Genomic DNA, 21,661 nt, shown 5'->3' with positions numbered 1-21,661 from the left:
TAGAAACAAGAGTTATCCCCATCTAGGGTTCCAACCTGACCTCCAGCGGTGATGGCGGAGTCCACGTCAATCCTTCACGGTGGCCAGATCCGTTCGGCGGCCTGAAGTCCTATCAATCGAGAGAGTTTTGCAGGCCAGGCTGCATGGCGGGACCGACGCCTTTGGCGATGGAGCTGTGGGGTAGAGTTAGTAGAGGGAAGGAAGTAGATGGTGCAGGGAAGGAGATGGAGATAGGAGAGGGAAGCCAGTTGGCGGATGGAGTTGGAGATGGCAGGGCGCCGGTGGAGCCGGGAGCAGATCTTGGCGCGGCAGTCGGGGAGGATGAAGATGAAGATTGGGGCTATGGCCCAGAACCAGATCTGGAGGACAAATTCACAGGTATGCATCTACATGGGGAGGAGGAGGACGATCTGGACCTGTCGGGCGAGGTTGAAGACCTGATTGAAGGAGTGCGCTGGCTAAGTCTGTTTAGGGTTCACACTACCAAACCCTTCAGCCATGCTGCGCTGCTCAGGCAGATGAGGAACGTGTGGGCGTCTGCACAGGGTGTGACAATTAACGTGAAGGGCCTGAACTTGTTCCTAGTTCAGTGTCATTGCCTTGGAGAGTGGAAGAGGGTGATGGAAGGAGGGCCATGAATTTTTCGAAATGCTCCAGTGATCCTTCAAGAGTACGATGGCTTTACTGATGTGGCTGAGTATAAGCTGAATAAACTGCCGGTGAGGGCAAGGATAAAAGGGTTGCCTGATGGGCTTATAGCAAAAAAGAACTAGCAGAACGGGTGGCCGCAAAGGTGGGAGAACCACCGTTTACGGTGCTTGTGAATGAGGGCAAAATAAACCCGGTTGGTATTTGCGAGTTAGAGTCTTTGTGGATGTCAACACTCCCTTGGTGAGATTTGTCCCGATCACTCTGAAAGAAAGGAAGAAATACCTAGTGTTTTATGACAAGCTACCATATTATTGCTTCTTCTGCAGTTTGATGGGCCACACGGTTGAAGAGTGTGGTGACGGCGCGCATGATCCACGCACCTGCGAGTGGGGTGAATGGTTATTGTGGAACCCGGGCCAGCCAGCCTTATGCTGTAGGGGGAGGGGAGGTATGGATGGAAGTGCTAGGGGGGAGATCGGGGGGAAGAGGAGCTCGGGGAGGAAGACAAAGTGGAGGGGGATCGATGGAAGAGAGGAGAAGGCCGAAGGAGCATTCTGAAACGGAAGCGATGGAGCATGCTGTTTATGAACATAACCTATCGGACAACACTAATGCTCTTAAGAGGTTGGTCTCTTCGGATGGGACTATGAACATTCGTGGGCAGCCTATACCAAACCTTGATGGGATAGTTCTGCAGCTGGAAAATGGGTTGGATGGAGCAACTCATGATGCCAATGCAGCTTCGGCATCAATCCCAGAGAAGGCACCAATAGTAAAGAGGAGGAAGCGGGGGGATGAGCAAGGAGCAGAGGAGATGGAGCTGGGCACTAAGGCAACCTCTGATTTGGGGGACCGTCGGGCCAAATGAGGACATTATGTTGGAACTGTCGTGGGATTGGCGACCCCGCGACGGTTCGTGAGCTCCGCGATCTAGTGGAGGCTTGTGCACTGGATGTGCTTTGCATAGTTGAAACTCAGCTTTGCGAAGTATAGGGTGGAAGGTTTGGCGGGTAGTCTGGGTTTTAGTGGTAGTTTTGGAGTAGCTAGCAGTGGTCGTAGTGGAGGTTTGTGCTTGTACTGGAAGAATATTGTTGCCCTGAAAATAAAAAGTTTTTCTCAGTATCACATTGACTCGGTAATTAAAGATCCGGGCAAAGAACCATGGCACTTGTCTTGCTTCTATGGAGCTGCAAACAGGAGTCTTAGATACAAAACTTGGGACACTATGAAGTTTTTGCGAGGAGAAAATACGTTGTCGTGGGTTTGCATGGGTGATTTTAATGAAATTCTCCGTCCAGAAGAGCAGATGGGACCAAATGAGAGGGATAGTGCACAGATAGCGGGTTTCAGAGAGGCTGTCGACGTGTGCGAGCTTGCAGATCGATACAAAGGCCTGGATTGGACGTTTGAAAAAAGAGTGGTAGGAGGAGAATATTGCCGGGTTCGACTTGACCGCGCCCTCGCAACTCCGTCATGGTCGGCTATGTTTCCCTTTGCTTCAGTGGAACATCTCACGACGGCAAAATCAGATCACTGTCCAATTCTTTTGCTAAATGAGCTGGAAGCTAGTAACTTGAGGATTGCACTAAAGAGGTCGTTTCATTATGAGTGTATGTGGGAAACTGAAGATTCGTTCAGAGATACTGTGGAACAAGCTAGGTGGGCCGATCATCCTGCTACTACGGTAGCTGAGCTTGCAGCTAGGTTGACCGCTTGAAAGGAGATGCGGTGCCCCCATGTGTGGTTTTGGTAATTGATGACAATCTCTATGGACTAATGGTTGCCTTGAGTTATATTTGAAGGGTTTGTCCATAGGCTTTTCTTGGAGTCCATTTATTGGTCTCAAGGAGAGTTTGTGATGACCAAGGTGCTATTAAGGAATTATCCAAAGATTGGTCATATGAGTGTTGAGCTTATAGCAAGCATGTCTTGAAGAAGAAGAGTGTGTGATCATTCACGTTTACCTTCAAGACATCATCCAAATGAAGAGAGTTGGAAAGATTCAAGGTTGATCAAGACTAAGTCAAAGAGTGAATCAAGTTGATCAATACACAAAGCATAGAAGATGTATCGAGAGGGATCAAGCGATCCCATGGTATGGTAAGCATTGTCAATTACGCTTTGTGTACTAACCCATGGTCTTTGTGAGAGTTCTTTGTGGGGTTAGGTTGCGGTGTGCAAGTTCAAGTAGGATCATCACGAAGAGATCATATGCTTGAAGCTTGCCATCCATTGTGGTGGCAGTGGACTTGCGAAGATGTGTCGAAGAGCGGCTCACCCATAGTGGAGTATGGGGGAGCAATCTACTAGTCTTCACCGAGCCAACACATTCAAGAAAGGTGGTCCAGCTTGAGGGAGTCAAGATCGTCTTCATCCAGCGCAAGTGGACCATGAGCAATGCAAAGGTTTGCCCTTGATAGATTTTCTATTTTACCGGTCTCATGGTGGTAGTTGGGAGACCAGGTTTTAGGATCGATTGTCGTACTATCAAGGGGGGCTATCGATGAGTAACTTGATTGTATCATTCGTAGAGAGCTCAAACCATTGCATCCTTGCATCATCTTTATTGGTTCTTGTTTGGTTCTTCTCCTTGTGAGATTTGGAGCTTATGGTCATTTTCTTGACAAGCTCGAGTTCATCGAAAACGGAGTTCACATGCTTCTTCTATGATGTTTTCGATGTTGGAGGTTCTGCTGGTTCTTCTCTGTTGGAGGTTTCTCTCCTCTTTTTGTTAGGCATACCTCCCTTGCCTCTACTCGTTGTCTTGTTTCAAACAAGCTTGAGTTTGCTCAATTCGGAGCTCACATAAGAAGTTATGGCAGTTCTGTTTTTCTCCCTGCGGTAGTACCGCGGTGGCAGCGGTAGTACCGTTTGTAGCGTCAAGCCGTAGTACCGCTCCAGTACCGCCTCGATTTTGGGTCTACTCTTTTCATGTCGGGTTTAGCAGTAGTTGCACGGCAGTAAGGCACGACAGTTCCGCCTATAAGCGGTAGTACCGCCCCGATTGGGCGGTAGTACCGCTACTGCATTAGTGTCGTCGTTCGATGCTCTGCCATGCCTCATTTGGTCCCGTGTTCTGCTCCTCCAGCGGTAGTACCGCTGGGGTGAGCGGTAGTACCGCTTATAAGTGGTACTACCGCCCCAAGGTTCATGTTTTACTGCTCCTTTTTCCTGCTTCTACCGCCTGAGCGGTAGTACAGCTCGTGGAGCGGTAGTACCGCTCGTGTGCGGGCTGAGCACATAACGGTTGGATTTCCCCCCTCCTATATAAGGGGGTCTTCTTCCCCAATGAACCTTATCCTTTGAGCTCGTGTTCTTCCCCCATTGTTGACCTTCCTCGAGCTTGCTAACTCTCAATCCCTCCATGGATTCTTGCTAGTTTTTGAGGGAAAAGAGAGAGGAGATCTAGATCCACATTTCCACCAATCACTTTCTCCTCTATGTGAGGGGAACCCATTGGATCTAGATCTTGGAGTTCTTGGTGTTCTCCTTCTTGTTCTTCCTCTCATCTTCCTCCCTAGCATTAGTTGCTTTGGTGGGATTTGAGAGAGAAGGACTTGGGCACTCCGTGTGCCCTTGCCATTGCATTTGGTGCATCGGTTTGAGTTCTCCACGTGATACGTGGAAGTTACAAGTTGAGAAGCTTATTACTCTTGAGTGCTTGGTACCCTTGAGCTTGTTACTCTTGGGTGTTTTGGACACCCTGGAGCTTGTTCCTCTTGGGTGCCTTGGCGCCCTAGACGGTTGGTGTTGTTCGGAGCTCAATCATTGTGGTGTAAAGCTCCGGGCAAGCATCGAGGTCTCCAATTAGGTTGTGGAGATCGCCCCGAGCAATTTGTCGGGTACTGGTGACTGCCCCCAAGGGTTGCCAAAGTGTACGGGTTCGGTGACTGATACGTCTCCAACGTATCTATAATTTATGAAGTATTCATGCCATTATATTATCCATCTATGATGTTTTATATGCATTTATATGTCATTTTATATGAATTTTGGGACTAACCTATTAACCTAGAGCTAGTGCCAGTTTCTGTTTTCTCCTTGTTTTTGTGTTTTACAGAAAAGGGATACCAAACGGAGTCCAATTGACGTGCCAGTTTTTGAGGATTTTTTATGGACCAAAAGAAGACCACGGAGCATCAGAGTTGGGCCAGAAGAGTCCCGGGCTGCCCACGAAAGTGGGGGCCGCGCCCTCCCCCCTAGGGCGTGGCCTCCTATCTTGTGGACAGCCCAGAGACCTCCCTGACGTGAAACCAATGCCAAAAATTCCTATAAATAGAGAAACCTTTGGGAATTAACCTAGATCGGAAGTTCCGCCGCCGCAAGCCTCTATAGCCATGAGAAATCAATCTAGGCCCTCTCTGGCACCCTGCCGGAGGGGGCCATCATCACCGGAGGCCATGGAGGAGGATCTCGGAGGGGCCATCATCGCCATGAAGGCCAAGGACCAGAGGGGGAAAGCCATGGAGGAGGAAGCACAAGGGGGAGAACCTCTCCTCCTCTCTCTTGGTGGCACCGGAGTGCCATCGGGAGGGGAATCATCGCTGCGGTGATCATCTTCATCAACATCACCATCATCATCACCATCCTCATCTCTTTTACACGGTCCACTCTCCCGCAATCCGTTGTAATCCCTACTTGAACATGGTGCTTTATGCCGCATATTATGATTCAATGATGTGTTGCCATGCTATGATGTTTTGAGTAGATATCTTTTGTCCTTGGGTTGATTGATGGTCTAGATTGGTACGAGTTGTATGTCTTATTTTGGTGTTGTCCAATGGTGCCCTCCGTGTCGCGCAAGCGTGAGGGATTCCTGCTGTAGGGTGTTGCAATACGTGCATGATTCGCTTATAGTGGGTTGCTAGAGTGACAGAAGCTTAAACCCGAGTAAGGGGGTTGTTGCATATGGGATAAAAGGGGACTTGATGATTTAATGCTATGGTTGGTTTTACCTTAATGAATCTTTAGTATTTGCGGATGCTTGCTAGAGTTCCAATCATAAGTGCATATGATCCAAGTAGGAAAAGTATGTTAGTTTATGCCTCTCCCTCATATGAAATTGCAATGACGACTATCGATCTTGTTAACAATTGCTTAGGACAATTCTGCACACCGATCCACCATTATTCCACACTCGCTATTTATATTATTTAGTAAAATATTCTAAATTTATGATAACAGCACCTACTTTCATATTTTAGCTCTCCGATATCATACAAAGTTATCCTCTTTATACCCACAACACAGTTTTATTTCTTGTTTCTAGTTGGACGCAAACGTTCGGTGCACGTAGAGTCGTATCAGTGGCAGATAGGGCTTGAGAGAATATTGATCTTACCTTTGGCTCCTTGTGGGTTCGACACTCCATACTTATCACTTCCACCTTTGGGAATTGCTACGATGATTCCCTGCACTTGGGGATTATCAGTGACCGCCCTCAAGGGTCGCCATTTGTACGGGTTCGGTGACCGCCCTCAAGGGTCCCTTAGTGGAATCACGACATCTTGCATTGTGCGAGGGCGTGAGGAGATTACGGTGGCCCTAGTGGCTTCTTGGGGAGCATTGTGCCTCCACACCGCTCCAAATGGAGATTAGCATCCGCAAGGGTGTGAACTTCGGGATACATCGTCGTCTCCGTGTGCTCGGTTATCTCTTACCCGAGCCCTTTACTTATGCACTTTACTTTGTGATAGCCATATTATTCTTTGTCATATATCTTGCTATCACATAGTTGCTTATCTTGCTTAGCATAAGTTGTTGGTGCACATAGGTGAGCCTAGTTGTTTTAGGTTTTGTGCTTGACAAATTAACCGCTAGGTTTATTCCGCATTTATTCAAGCCTAAACCGTAATTATTTTAAAGCGACTATTCACCCCCCTCTAGGCGACATCCTCGATCTTTCAATTGGTATCAGAGCCTCGTCTCTCTTTGTTGGGCTTTACCACCTAGAGAGTAAAGATGTCGACTAGGGGATTAGGATTCTCTAACACTCTTAGTTTTGATGGCACAAATTTTGATGTTTGGGTAATTCGCATGCTTAATCTTTTTAGGGTCATGGACCCAAATTTAGAGCGAATTGTAGATATGGGTTTTTCTCCTCTAAAGGATCCCCAAAGATTATCTTTAGAGGATGAGAAAAACTCTTATCTCAATGCTCAAGCTTTTAATGTGCTTTTCGATGCTTTGAGCAATGTAGTTATATTCAACTCATGCCGTTCCGGGATGCTCATGAGTTGTGGACGAAGCTTCAAGATAAATATGGTGTGTCCAAGATTTGTGGGGATGATTGTTCTCCCTCCACCTCCGGTCGTATAGTCTTCTCAACTTCTTCTACGTCACCTACATGTGGTTTGCCACAAGGTAATGATATGGTGAGTAGTGTTGGTCATTGCAATGATGATAGTATGCTTATTGTGGATGATCCTTCATCACTCTATTATTGCAATGCTCCTTCTTTGGGCTTTAACACTTCGAGCACTCCAAATGTTTCACATGCTTGTGTTGATAGTTTTGCATATCATGTAGAAATTGCTTGACTAAATCTCATGATGATATGCTTGCTATGTCTTGTTGCCATGATAAAAATGCATCTATTTCCTCGAATTGTTGTGCTAACAATGTAGAGGAAACCGAACACTTCATGGAACAAGATGTGGTGTTTAATGGTGCCTCAAGGGATCCTACATCATAATCTATTGCTTTTTGCCTTATGGCCAAGGCGTCAAAGGTATCTCCTACTTTGTACCCCAATATGTCTCTTGATGATGATGTTGATGCTAATGATGATGAGGATAATGATGAAGAGAATGATAATGTTGCCTCCTTAAAAACTAAGGGGGAAATGATTTTTAAAGCTCTTCATAAAAATAAAATTGCTCGTTCCAACTTCATGGAAATAATGTCCATTGCCATTGATGGCAAGAAATACATTGAGGAGTTGGAATCTCATCTAGAGGAGCATGAGGTCATCATTGAGAAAATGGAAGCTCATGAGAGTGATTATGCAAATGAGATCGCGGAGCTATCTCAAGCTCTTGAACATGAACAAACCACCTCCGAATCTCTTGAGGAGACTTTTCTCTAGAATTATCTAGAGTGAGGGAATCTCATGATAGAGCTCTTAAGGTGTCCAATGATTTCAAAACTAAAAATGCTAAGCTTGAAGTTTCTCATGCTAGACTCCTTGAGGATTTTGAGCACCTCGAAAATGGCTCAAGGGTCATCAAGGGTGAGCTCATCAAACTCACCGAGTCTCATGCCCAACTTGAAGCTTCTTATTTAAAAGAGCTTGCCAAGTTGTCCTCTCCTGTTGTTGTAAATTATGATGCTTGTGCTACTAACTCTATTACTTGTGAAACATCCATTTTGAAGGAGAATGTTGAGCTACGGGCTCAACTTGAGGTGCTATCTAGAAATTATGGGAAATTGGAAGAAAGTCATGAAAAGCTCTCAAGCTCTCATGATGATCTTCTAGTATCCCATAATGTGCTAAAGATAGCTCATGAGGCCATGATTGCTAAGGTAACATCTAGTGAGCTTCATGTGGATACTAGCACTACTTCTAGTCAAAATAGTATATTGCCATGTGCTAGTACTTGTAATTCATCTACTCACAATGTTGGTACATCTTGTGATGAATTGCTTTCCTTGCCTTGTTGCTCTAACAATGAAGCTTATACTTCCTCTAGTACTTGTGTTGAGACTAACCATGTAGAGGAAATCAAAGAGCTCAAGGCCCAAGTCACTTCTTTGAAGAAAGACTTGGAAAAGTGTCATGAAGGGAAATCCACACTCAACAATATCTTGAGTGTGCAAAAATCCCCCAATGACAAAGGTGGACTTGGATTCAACTCCAATAAGAATAAGAAGTCCAAGATGATCAAAAAGAAGGGCCAAGAACAAGTCAAGAATTCGGCCAAGATTGTTTGCTTCAAGTGCAAAGTAGAAGGGCATCATGTTAGATCTTGCCCATTGAAGAAGAAGGCCATTAGTGTCAAGCAACAAGGGAAGAGGGCACAAGTTCAATCTCATGCTCAACCTCAAGTTGAAGAAAGTCCACTTCCCAAGAAGACTCAAGTTAATGCTTCTCTTGTTGAGAAATTAGGTGAGAAGAAAGTGAAGAGTAGACGTTGCTACTTATGTCGTGAGAAAGGCCACGTCGCTTCTTCATGCACTAGTGGTAACTTATAAAACCCAATTATTATTGATTATATCTATTCTCTTGTGAAGGATAAGGTTGGCAATGTGTTTGCCAAGTTTGTTGGCACTCAAAATGGTGTCAAGAAAAGAACCATTTGGGTAGCCAAGCCTATTGTGACTAACCTCTTAGGACCCAACTTGGTTGGGGAACACCGAGCTCAAACTTTATCAATAGGTGTTGTATGGAGGGCATTGGAGACTTGGCAACATCATGAAGAATTAAGGGGACTTCATCATACCTTTTGTCTCAAGCCAAGTCAATTGGATTATCAAGTTTCTATCTTATCTCCAATGTGCCTCCTTGCGGTAACTTGTACTTTAATTGTTTACATTGAAAGTTACTTGCCCCCATGCATGTTTTGGTTTTGTTCCTTGCATGTGTTTGTATATGTTGTGCTTCCAACTTGCTTATCTTGAGCAATCAACTATGTGTGTGTTTGTTTGCACATCATGTACGTGTGCGTCGTGCGTTGAGCCTTTTTGCTTCTTGTTTGTATCCTAGTTTGGCTCATGTGAGAGATTAATGGAACATCCCATTTTGGGGGAGTGATGTGCTTTGTGCACCTCACAATCCTATAAATGTGTGTACATGAGGAATACCATCTAGTATTGATATTACAAGATTATCTAGTCGCTAGGTGGTATATCTCTCATGAGAAATTCAAATTCTAAAAATTCCATTGATTATCTCGTGTTGGATCCTCTTATTGCCTCTTGTTAAGTTCTTATTGGTATCACATTATGGGGGAGTAATATGCTAAGTGCATATTACAAGCCTAGAAAATGTGTACATTTGAGATATTGTCACCTAGAATTGATATTGTAAATTATCTTGTTCCTAGGTGGCATGTTAGCTCTACAAGTTGCAATTTGCTTATGTTTGTTGTGAAGATGATGTTGGATATCCTTGTTATCTACCACCGAGAATTATTTCCAAATACTTCTTATCTTTTGACAATTGGTAGTCGCTTATGTGTGGTAGAATTTATTGATCATCTTTAATTGGATTTTGTTTTTATTTGCCTTTTCTCTTGCCAAGGATTGTGTCACTCCCGTTGTCTTCCATACCACTTGTGGATCTTGTTAATTTATTGTTCTTGTCTAGTGTTTTCTAGATATAGTGAAAGTGGTGATCTCACCTTGTGCATTGTGTACTCAAATGCAAATTCTCTATAATGCACAGCTCGTGGGGGAGCTATCCTATTTTCTATAAAAATGCTCATCTTGTGATCCTTATCAAGTGTGTGTTGGTGGAAGGCAAGCCGTTTTCTTTTGGTACCTAGTGTCATCATGAAACTTTGTTGAGAGCTTGGTTTGTTTGGAACCATCCTCTCTTTGGGAGTTTGACATCTTTAATTTAGTGTGTATCAATGGATATCTCATTCCTTGATGTATCTTTAATGATATCTTCCAAGTGATGATTTATCTATTTGGTATCCTTTTTCACTTGGCATTCCGTTTTCATTTGGTTTCGGTTCTTGAAAGTTTTGAGCATGCATGTTTACTTCATGTATTTTATTTGGCATGCTTTCTTTCTTTGACCCAATATATAGGGGAAACTCCACCAAGTCTCAAATTGGATTATATGTGCATGATATTTATTTTCATATCTCTATGCACATATTTATGTGGAGTTTGTCCTATGTATTGGTGTTTCTAACTATGTGGTCCCAATGAGTTTGGGTACCATTTAGTTTGTCTTGTTCTTCTAGGAACATTTGGAGATGCATTGGATGCTCGGCTCACTCACAAGGAAAGTGTTGTCACCATGTGCATATTGGAGTCAAGCTAGGATGATCAATGAACTACTATCTAACTTCAATTGGTATCTACTACATCCTTCCAATGATATCTCGGTAACAAGTATCTATTCATGCTTTCCTCTCTTGCATTCAACCTTGTGTAGGTTGCATCTTGGCATGATATTCATTTCATATCTTGTGATACTTGTTTCCTTTCTCAAAGCATCCCAACGATGATCTCTTGTTGCTAGTTGTGATGTCTTTGATGTTCGTGCGGTAGGAATTCATTTATATACAATAAGACCATATCTAGCCATGTGCTATGCTTCCAGGCAAATATCTTATTGGTATATGTATGACTTCCCGCGGTAGTACCGCGGTGGCAGCGGTAGTACCACTTGTAGTGTCAAGCGGTAGTACCGCTCCAGTACCGCTCTACTACCGCCTCGATTTTGGTTCTGCTCTTTTCGTGTTGGGTTTAGCAGTTGTTGCACGGCAGTTCCGCGGTCGGGCGGTAGTACCGCTACTACATTACTGTCGCCGTTCGATGCTCTGCCCTGCCTCATTTAGTCCCGTGTTCTGCTCCTCCAGCGATAGTACCGCTGGGGTGAGCGGTAGTACCGCTTATAATCGGTACTACCGCCCCAAGGTTCATGTTTTACTGCTCCTTTTCCTGCTTCTACCGCCCGAGCGGTAGTACCGCTCGTGTGCGGGCTGAGCACATAACGGTTGGATTTTCCCCCTCCTATATAAGGGGGTCTTCTTCCCCAATGAACCTTATCCTTTGAGCTCGTGTTCTTCCCCCATTGTTGACCTTCCTCGAGCTTGCTAACTCTCAATCCCTCCATGGATTCTTGCTAGTTTTGAGGGAAAAGAGAGAGGAGATCTATATCCACATTTCCACCAATCACTTTCTCTCCTCTATGTGAGGGGAACCCATTGGATCTAGATCTTGGAGTTCTTGGTGTTCTCCTTCTTGTTCTTCCTCTCATCTTCCTCCCTAGCATTAGTTGCTTTGGTGGGATTTGAGAGAGAAGGACTTGGGCACTCCGTGTGCCCTTGCCATTGCATTTGGTGCATCGGTTTGAGTTCTCCACGTGATACGTGGAAGTTACAAGTTGAGAAGCTTATTACTCTTGGGTGCTTGGTACCCTTGAGCTTGTTACTCTTGGGTGTTTTGGACACCCTAGAGCTTGTTCCTCTTGGGTGCCTTGGCGCCCTAGACGGTTGGTGTTGCTCGGAGCTCAATCATTGTGGTGTAAAGCTCCGGGCAAGCATCGGGGTCTCCAATTAGGTTGTGGAGATCGCCCTGAGCAATTTGTCGGGTACCGCTGACCGCCCCCAAGGGTTGCCAAAGTGTACGGGTTCGGTGACCGCCCTCAAGGGTCGCCATTTGTACGGGTTCGGTGACCGCCCTCAAGGGTCCCTTAGTGGAATCACGGCATCTTGCATTGTGCAAGGGCGTGAGGAGATTACGACGGCCCTAGTGGCTTCTTGGGGAACATTGTGCCTCCACACCACTCCAAACGGAGATTAACATCCGCAAGGGTGTGAACTTCGGGATACATCATCGTCTTCGTGTGCCTCGGTTATCTCTTACCCGAGCCCTTTACTTATGCACTTTACTTTGTGATAGCCATATTGTTCTTTGTCATATATCTTGCTATCACATAGTTGCTTATCTTGCTTAGCATAAGTTGTTGGTGCACATAGGTGAGCCTAGTTGTTTTAGGTTTTGTGCTTGACAAATTAACCGTTAGGTTTATTCCGCATTTGTTCAAGCCTAAACCGTAATTATTTTAAAGCGCCTATTCACCCCCCTCTAGGTGACATCCTCGATCTTTCACCGCTGTTGCATCTTCTCTGAAACACCGGGGGAAGACCACTTTCGGCTCTGTGCACCAAGAGTTGAGGAAACTCAGGCAGGAGCTAGCTGCCTTGCGTGCTGATCCTCTTCGAGTTCGTCCAAGCAAGGAGGAGAAAAGGATCCAAAATCGCATAGTTGAAGTATCTTACCGAGAGGAGATCATGATGCAACAGATATCGCGCATTCGGTGGCTTTCAGCGAGGGACATTAACACCCAGTATTTTCAAAAGAAAGCTAGTTCTAGGAGAGAAATAAAATAATATTACGCAATTGCAGCGCCAAGATGGATCGATGTGTACGGACCCAGTCAAACTGGCAGATATGACTGGTTCTTTTTATGCTAATCTGTATGCTTCAGAGGGAACTATAGGTATGGAAGAGGTTCTATCACATATACCGACCAGAGTGGATGCAGCCATGAATGTGTTGGAAATATGCCCTAGAGGCAATAATAAAATGGTTATTATTATATTTCCTTGTTCATGATAATTGTCTATTGTTCATGCTATAATTGTATTAACTGGAAACCGTAATACATGTGTGAATACATAGACCACAACATGTCCCTAGTGAGCCTCTAGTTGACTAGCTCATTGATCAATAGATGGTTATGGTTTCCTAACCATGGACATTGGATGTCATTGATAACGGGATCACATCATTAGGAGAATGATGTGATGGACAAGACCCAATCCTAAGCATAGCACAAGATCGTGTAGTTCGTTTGCTAAAGCTTTTCTAATGTCAAGTATCATTGCCTTAGACCATGAGATTGTGCAACTCCCGGATGCCGTAGGAATGCCTTGGGTGTACCAAATGTCACAATGTAATTGGGTGGCTATAAAGGTGCGCTACAGGTATCTCCGAAAGTGTCTGTTGGGTTGGCACGAATCAAGACTGGGATTTGTCACTCCGTATGACGGAGAGGTATCTCTGGGCCCACTCGGTAATGCATCATCATAATGAGGTCAATGTGACTAAGTAGTTAGTCACGGGATCATGCATTACGGAATGAGTAAAGTGACTTGCCGGTAACGAGATTGAACGAGGTATTGGGATACCGACGATCGAATCTCGGGCAAGTAACATACCGATTGACAAGCGATTGCTTGAATCCTTGACATCGTGGTTGATCTGATGAGATCATCGTGGAACATGTGGGAGCCAACATGGGTATCCAGATCCCGCTGTTGGTTATTGGCCAGAGAGCTGTCTCGGTCATGTCTGCATGATTCCCGAACCCGTAGGGTCTACACACTTAAGGTTCGATGACGCTAGGGTTATAAAGGAAGTTTGTATGTGGTTACCGAATGTTGTTCGGAGTCCCGGATGAGATCCCGGACATCACGCGGAGTTCCGGAATGGTCCGGAGGTAAAGATTTATATATGGGAAGTCCAGTTTCACTCACCGGAATAGTTCGGGGGTTATCGGTATTGTACCGGGACCACCGAAAGGTGTCCAGAGGTCCACCGGGTGGGGCCACCTGCCCCGGGGGGCTTGATGGGCTGGATATGGGAGGGAACCAGCCCCTAGTGGGCTGGTGCGCCCCTCCCCAAGGGCCCAAGGCGCCTAGGGTTGAAAACCCTAGGGGAGGGGGCGCCTCCACCTTGCTTGGGGGGCAAGCCTCCCCTCCTGGCCGCCGCCCCTCCCCTCTAGATGGGATCTGGAGGGGGCCGGACCCCTCTCCGCTTCCCCTATATATAGTGGGGGTTTTGGGGCTGCCAAGAACATGAGTTTCCCTCTCTCCTGGCGCAGCCCTACCCCTCTCCCTCCTCGTCTCTCGCAGTGCTTGGCGAAGCCCTGCTGGAGTGCCACGCTCCTCCATCACCACCACGCCGTTGTGCTGCTGCTGGACGGAGTCTTCCCCAACCTCTCCCTCTCTCCTTGCTGGATCAAGGCACGGGAGACGTCACCGGGCTGCACGTGTGTTGGACGCGGAGGCACCGTTCTTCGGTGCTTAGATCGGATTCGGCCGCGATCTGAATCGCTTCGTGAACGACTCCACCGACCGCGTTCTTGTAACACTTCCGCGTCGCGATCTTCAAGGGTATGAAGATGCACTCCCCTCTCTCTCGTTGCTAGTATCTCCATAGATTGATCTTGGTGATGCGTAGAAATTTTTGAATTTTTGCTACGTTCCCCAACAGTGGCATCATGAGCTAGGTCTATTGCGTAGATTCTATGCACGAGTAGAGCACAAGTTGTTGTGGGCGTTGATTTTGTTCAATACGCTTACCGTTACTAGTCCTATCTTGTTTCGATGGTATTGTGGGATGAAGCGGCCCGGACCGACCTTACATGTACACTTACGTGAGACAGTTTCCACCGACTGACATGCACTTGTTGCATAAGGTGGCTAGCGGGTGCCAGTCTCTCCCACTTTAGTCGGATCGGATTCGATGAAAAGGGTCCTTATGAAGGGTAAATAGCAATTGGCATATCATGTTGTGGTTTTGGCGTAGGTAAGAAACGTTCTTGCTAGAAACCCGTAGCAGCCACGTAAAATTTTGCAACAACAATTAGAGGACGTCTAACTTGTTTTTGTAGCATATGTCGTCTATGTGATATGGCCAAGAAGGATGTGATGAATGAAATATATGTGATGTATGAGATTGATCATATTCTTGTAATAGGAATCATGACTTGCATGTCGATGAGTATGACAACCGGCAGGAGCCATAGGAGTTGTCTTTATTTATTGTATGACCTGCGTGTCACTGAATAACGCCATGTAATTACTTTACTTTGCTAAACCGTTAGCCATAGTAGTAGAAGTAATAGTTGGCGAGAAACTTCATGGAGACACGATGATGGAGATCATGATGATGGAGATCATGGTGTCATGCCGGTAACGATGATGATCATGGAGCCCCGAAGATGGAGATCAAATGGAGCAAAATGATATTGGCCATATCATGTCACTATTTGATTGCATGTGATGTTTATCATGTTTATGCATCTTATCTGCTTAGAACGACGGTAGTAAATAAGATGATCCCTCATAATAATTTCAAGAAAGTGTTCCCCCTAACTGTGCACCGTTGCGAAAGTTCGTTGTTTCGAAGCACCACGTGATGATCGGGTGTGATAGATTCTAACGCTCACATACAACGGGTGTAAGCCAGATTTACATACGCGAAACACTTAGGTTGACTTGACGAGCCTAGCATGTATAGACATGGCCTCGGAACACAAGAGACCGAAAGGTCGAACATGAGTCGTATAGTGGATACGATCAACATGAAGATGTTCACCGATGATGACTAGTCCGTCTCACGTGATGATCGGACACGGCCTAGTTGACTCGGATCATGTATCACTTAGATGACTAGAGGGATGTCTATCTGAGTGGGAGTTCATAAGATGAACTTAATTATCATGAACATAGTCAAAAGGTTTTTGCAAATTATGTCGTAGCTCGCGCTTTAGTTCTACTGTTTTAGATATGTTCATAGAGAAAATTTAGTTGAAAGTTGATAGTAGCAATTGTGCGGACTGGGTCCGTAAAATGAGGATTGTCCTCATTGCCGTGTAGAAGGCTTATGTCCTTAATGCACCACTCGGTGTGCTGAACCTCGAACGTCGTCTGTGGATGTTGTGAACATCTGACATACACGTTTTGATAACTACGTGATAGTTCAGTAATGTTAAACGGTTTAGAATTGAGGCACCGAAGACGATTTCGAAATGTCACGGAACATATGAGATGTTTCGAGGGCTGAAATTGGTATTTCAGGCTCGTGCCCACGTCAAGAGGTATAAGACCTCCGACGAGTTTCTTAGCCTACAAACTAAGGGAGAAAAGCTCAATCGTTGAGCTTGTGCTCAGATTGTCTGAGTACAACAATCACTTGAATCGAGTGGGAGTTAATCTTCCAGATGAGATAGTGATGTTTCTCCAAAGTCATTGCCACCAAGCTGCTAGAGCTTCGTGATGAACTATAACATATTAGGGATAGATATGATGATCCTTGAAATATTCGCGATATTTGACGCTGCAAAAGTAGAAATCAAGAAGGAGCATCAATTGTTGATGGTTAGTGAAACCACTAGTTTCAAGAAGGGCAAGGGCAAGAAGGGATACTTCATGAAATGGCAAATCAGTTGCTGCTCTAGTGAAGAAACCCAAGGTTGAGACCAAACCCGAGACTAAGTGCTTCTGTAATGAGGGGAACAGTCACTGAAGCAGGACTACCCTAGATACTTGGTAGATGAGAAGGCTGGCAAGGTCGATAGAAGTATATTGGATATACATTATATTAATGTGTACTTTACTAGTACTCCTAGTAGCACCAGGGTATTAGATACCGGTTCGGTTGCTAAGTGTTGGTAACTCGAAATAAAAGCTGCGGAATAAACAGAGACTAGCTAAAGGTGAGATGACGATATGTGTTGGAATCATTTCCAAGCTTGATGTGATCAAGCATCGCATGCTCCCTCTACCATCGAGATTGGTGTTAAACCTAGATAATTGTTAATTGGTGTTTGCGTTGAGCATAGACATGATTGGATTATGTCTATCTCAATACGGTCATTCATTTAAGGAGAATAATAGTTACTCTGTTTATTTGAATAATACCTCCAATGGTCTTGCACCTAAAATGAATGGTTTATTGAATCTCGATCGTAGTGATACACATGTTCATGCCAAAAGATATAAGATAGTAATGATAGTACCACCTACTTGTGGCACTGGCATTTGAGTCATATTGGTATAAAAACGCATGAAGAAGCTCCATGTTGATGGATCTTTGGACTCACTCGTTTTTGAAAAGTTTGAGACATGCGAACCATGCCTATTGGTGTATATGCATGAAGAAACTCCATGCAGATGGATCATTTGGACTCACTTGATTTTGAATCACTTGAGACATGCAAATCATACCACATGGGCAAGATGACTGAAAGGCCTCGTTTTCAGTGAGATGGAACAAGAAAGCAACTTGTTGGAAGTAATACATTTTGATGTATGCAGTCCAATGAGTGCCGAGGCACGCAGTGAATATCGTTATGTTCTTGCTTCACAGATGATTTGAGTAGATGCTATGTATATTTACTTGATGAAACACAAGTCTGAATTATTGAAAGGTTCAAGTAATTTCAGAGTGAAGTTGAAGATCATCGTGACAAGAGGATAAGATGTCTATGATATGATCATAGAGATGAATATCTGAGTTACGAGTTTGGCACACAATTAAGACATTGTGGAAATTGTTTCACAACTAATACCGCCTGGAACACCATAGTGTGATGGTGTGTCCGAACGTCATAACTGCACCCTATTGGATATGGCGCATACCATGATGTCTCTTATCGAATTACCACTATCGTTTATGGGTTAGACATTAAAGACAACCACATTCACTTTAAATAGGGCACCATGCAATTCCGTTGAGACGACACCATATGAACTATGGTTTGGAGAAACCTAAGTTATCGTTTCTTAAAAGTTTGGGGATGCGACGCTTATGTGAAAAAGGTTTCAGGTTGATAAGCTCGAACCCAAAACGGATAAATGCATCTTCATAGGACACCCAAAACAGTTGGGTATACCTCCTGTCTCAGATCCGAAAGCAAAAGGGATTGTTTCTAACATCGGGTCCGTTCTTGAGGAAAAGTTTCTCTCGAAAGAATTGAGTGGGAGGATGGTGGGGACTTGATGAGGTTATTGAACCGTCACTTCAACTAGTGTGTAGCAGGACACAGGAAGATTGTTCCCGTGGCGCCTACACCAATTGAAGTGGAAGCTGATGATATTGATCATGAAACTTCGGATCAAGTCACTAGCAAACCTCGTAGGTCGACAAGGATGCGTACTGCTTCAGAGTGGTACGTAATCCTTTCTTAGGAGGTCATGTTGCTAGACAACGATGAACCTACGAGCTATGGAGAGGCGATGGTGGGCCCGGATTCCGACAAATGGCTCGAGGCCATAAAATCCGAGAGAGGATCCATGTATGAAAACAAATTGTAGACTTTGGAAGAACTACTTGATGGTCGTAAGGCTGTTGGGTACAGATGGATTCTAAAAGGGAAGACATACAATGATGGTATGTGTCACCATTAAGAAAGCTCGACTTGTCGCTAAGATGTTTACCAACAAGTTCAAGGAGTTGACTACGGTGAGACTTTCTCACTCGTAGCGATGCTAAGAGCCTGTTGGAATTGTATTAGCAATTACTGCATTATTTCTGAAATCTTGCAGATAGGATGTCAAAACATTGTTTCCTCGACAATTTTCTTGAGGAAAGGTTGCTTGTGATACAACCAGAAGGGTTTCGTCAATCCTAAAAGATGCTAACAAGTATGCAAAGCTCCAGCAATCCTTCTAAGGACTGGAGTAAGCATCTCGGAGTTGGAATATACGCTTTGATGAGATGATCAAAGATTTTGGGTTTATATAAAGTTCATGAGAAACTTGTATTTCCAAAGAAGTGAGTGGGAGCACTATAGCATTTCTGATGAGTATATGTTGTTGACATATTGTTGATCGGAAATGATGTAGAATTTCTGGAAAGCATATAGGGTTATTTGAAAAGTGTTTTTCAATGGAAAACCTGGATTAAGCTACTTGAACATTGAGCATCAAAATCTATAAGGATAGATCAAAATCGCTTGATAGTACTTTCAAATGAGACCGCACCGTGATAAGATTTGAAGGAGTTCAAAATAGATCACTAAAGAAGGAGTTCTTGGTTGTGTTATAAGGTGTGAGTATTTAGTAAAGACTCAAGACCTGACCACGGCAGAAGAGAGAGAAATGACGAAGGTCGCACTACAAAAAAAATACACTTCCGTGATGATACGTGTTTGTCACAGTAGGTCGCGTTTTTTGTTATGCATGTACATCCATGACAAATTTATGACAGAATCAAGATAGTCATATCTATGCTGTCGTAGAAGTGTTCCATGACATTACCAAAATTATCATCACGGAAGTGTCCACTTCCATGACGATAAATCGCGCGTCACAGAAGTGCTTTCGTCAAGGGTGCCCGACACGTGGCATCCACCATAACGGAACACCGTTAAGCTATCGGGTCGGGCTTTGGATCCGATAACCCGTTAACAGCCCCGACCAATGGGAAATTTCCACGTGTAAATTTTTTATTGGCCGGACGAAACACGTGTCAGCTCGTCAGTGGGTCAGATAGGCGCCTATGATATGTCGACACGTGCCACGGCCCACCACTGGCCCATTTAGCTTACAAAGCTGGCCCATTTAACTTTGTCAAAAGTTAACGGGCTGGCCCATGAAAAGCCTGTTAACCGTCTCTTTGCAAATAGCCCATTTTATGGCCCGTTAGGCACTAAAGGAAATCGGCCCAACAACGTCATGTGGCCCGTCGAATATAACACCAGCCCATTTCACTTTCGGCCCATGTATGGCCCACGATGTCTTTCGGCCCATATGAGGCCTTCGTATCTTTCGGCCCTTTACAGGCCCACGGTGACTCTAGCCCATAATGAAGAGTAATTTTCTTTGTACCCGTTAACGGCCCGTGATTTACATGGGCCGTTTCTAGCTCCTGTTAGCTTTCGGCCTATTGACGGCCCATACATTCTTGGGCTCCTTTTCGGCCCTCGATTACTTCCGGCCCGTTACTGGCCTGTTCCCCTAATGGGCCAAATTTGGCCCATGGCAAGAGTCGGCCCGTTACTGGCATGTTCCCCAAATGGGCCAAATTCGGCCCATGGCAAGAGTCGGCCCGTTACTGGCCTGTTACCCTAATGGGCTAAATTCGGCCCATGGCAAGAGTCGACCCGTTTCTGGCCAGCCCGTCCTATATTCTGGCCCATTAACGACCCGTTATGCCTGTGACAGAATTAAGCTTTTGCAGTCCTACGGCCTGTTAACGGCTCGTTACCGTGTTGGGCCGATACCAATTACGCCCGATTACGGCCCATGTAGACCCATTTATCCGACGGCCCTAGGCCCATTTATCGACGGCCCGAGGCCCACCGATTACAGGCCCATTTATCGACGGCCCGTAGGAGACCCATGGATCCTACGGCCCGTATATGGCCCATGGGTAGTTGCAGCCACTAGCAAACCAGGGAAAAAGAAGACTAGGAAATAAATAAGGCCCAAACTAACGCTAGGCTATTAAGGCGATTGCACAGATTACATCCACTCGGCATCAAAGATCGCCACCAGTGCAAATATAGGGAACACCCTACACTATACAAAAATGGCTTGCTGTTTTCTTCAGCCGGTGGCTGCACGTTAAGAATAAATTCTGTATCGCACCAAAACAAATTACAACTATATAACAAAAGGAAGGTTGGCATAAAACTTAACAGTCTAGCAGATAAATGCACCACCAGAAGTTCAGAAGCTCGGTTCATTTGACCTGACTGTTACGTTTTCATGCTGTATTGTCCTATGGAACACCATAACCCTCGCCTTCATTTCCCCTAGGCTCCTGAACAACATAGCAAATGTCTGATAGTCTGGTTTCAAAACCATGCATATCTTGACGACATTGAGCAATGTTTCTCCTTGTTTCACAAAGGGCCTCTGTTAGGGAATGGACTTGTGTCTGGAGCGCAGATACAACATTGCTTTGAGCTTGCATATCTTGATCATGAGGCAGTTTGGATGATATTGCCTTAACAACCAACCCAGTATTATGCAGGAACGTGCTTTTGGCACTGTTAGTGGACAGGTACTGACCCACTGCAGCAAGAGCTGACATTGCGGTTATAGTTGCCTCGCCACCTTCAGAAGGTGGCGGTTCCACCATTTTTTCCATAGCTCGCTAAAAAGTTGAGGTTTTACATTAGTAGTACCAGAACAGAAGGTATTAAGGAGGCAGCAAAACCAAACAAAATAGCTTTGGTCTATATACATAACTTATTCTGGTGAACCCATGTAAAATATTAGTTGTATTTTATTGCAAAGTACATAATAAAACCAGGTTCCAAACATATGACCATGTACCATCGCTAATGTATTGTCTATTTCTTCACATTGTATTGAGGGCTAAGGATAAAGAGACGAAGTTTATTATACGGTAAGCATAGTATGACATCATTCATATCACAAAACAACTGAGAACAGACAAACAGGCAATTGTAACGTTGTGTGGGCAAGTCCAGCACGGAACTAGATTACGGGTCAAGATCAAAGGAACATCACTCCTCCCTTTTAAACCTTGTATGGTGCAATGATACGCTAATACAATTGTGTATAAA

This window comes from Triticum dicoccoides, chromosome 3B, assembly GCF_002162155.2.
Source record: "Triticum dicoccoides isolate Atlit2015 ecotype Zavitan chromosome 3B, WEW_v2.0, whole genome shotgun sequence".
Lineage (NCBI taxonomy): Eukaryota > Viridiplantae > Streptophyta > Magnoliopsida > Poales > Poaceae > Triticum > Triticum dicoccoides.
This window is presented reverse-complemented; position numbering follows the sequence as displayed.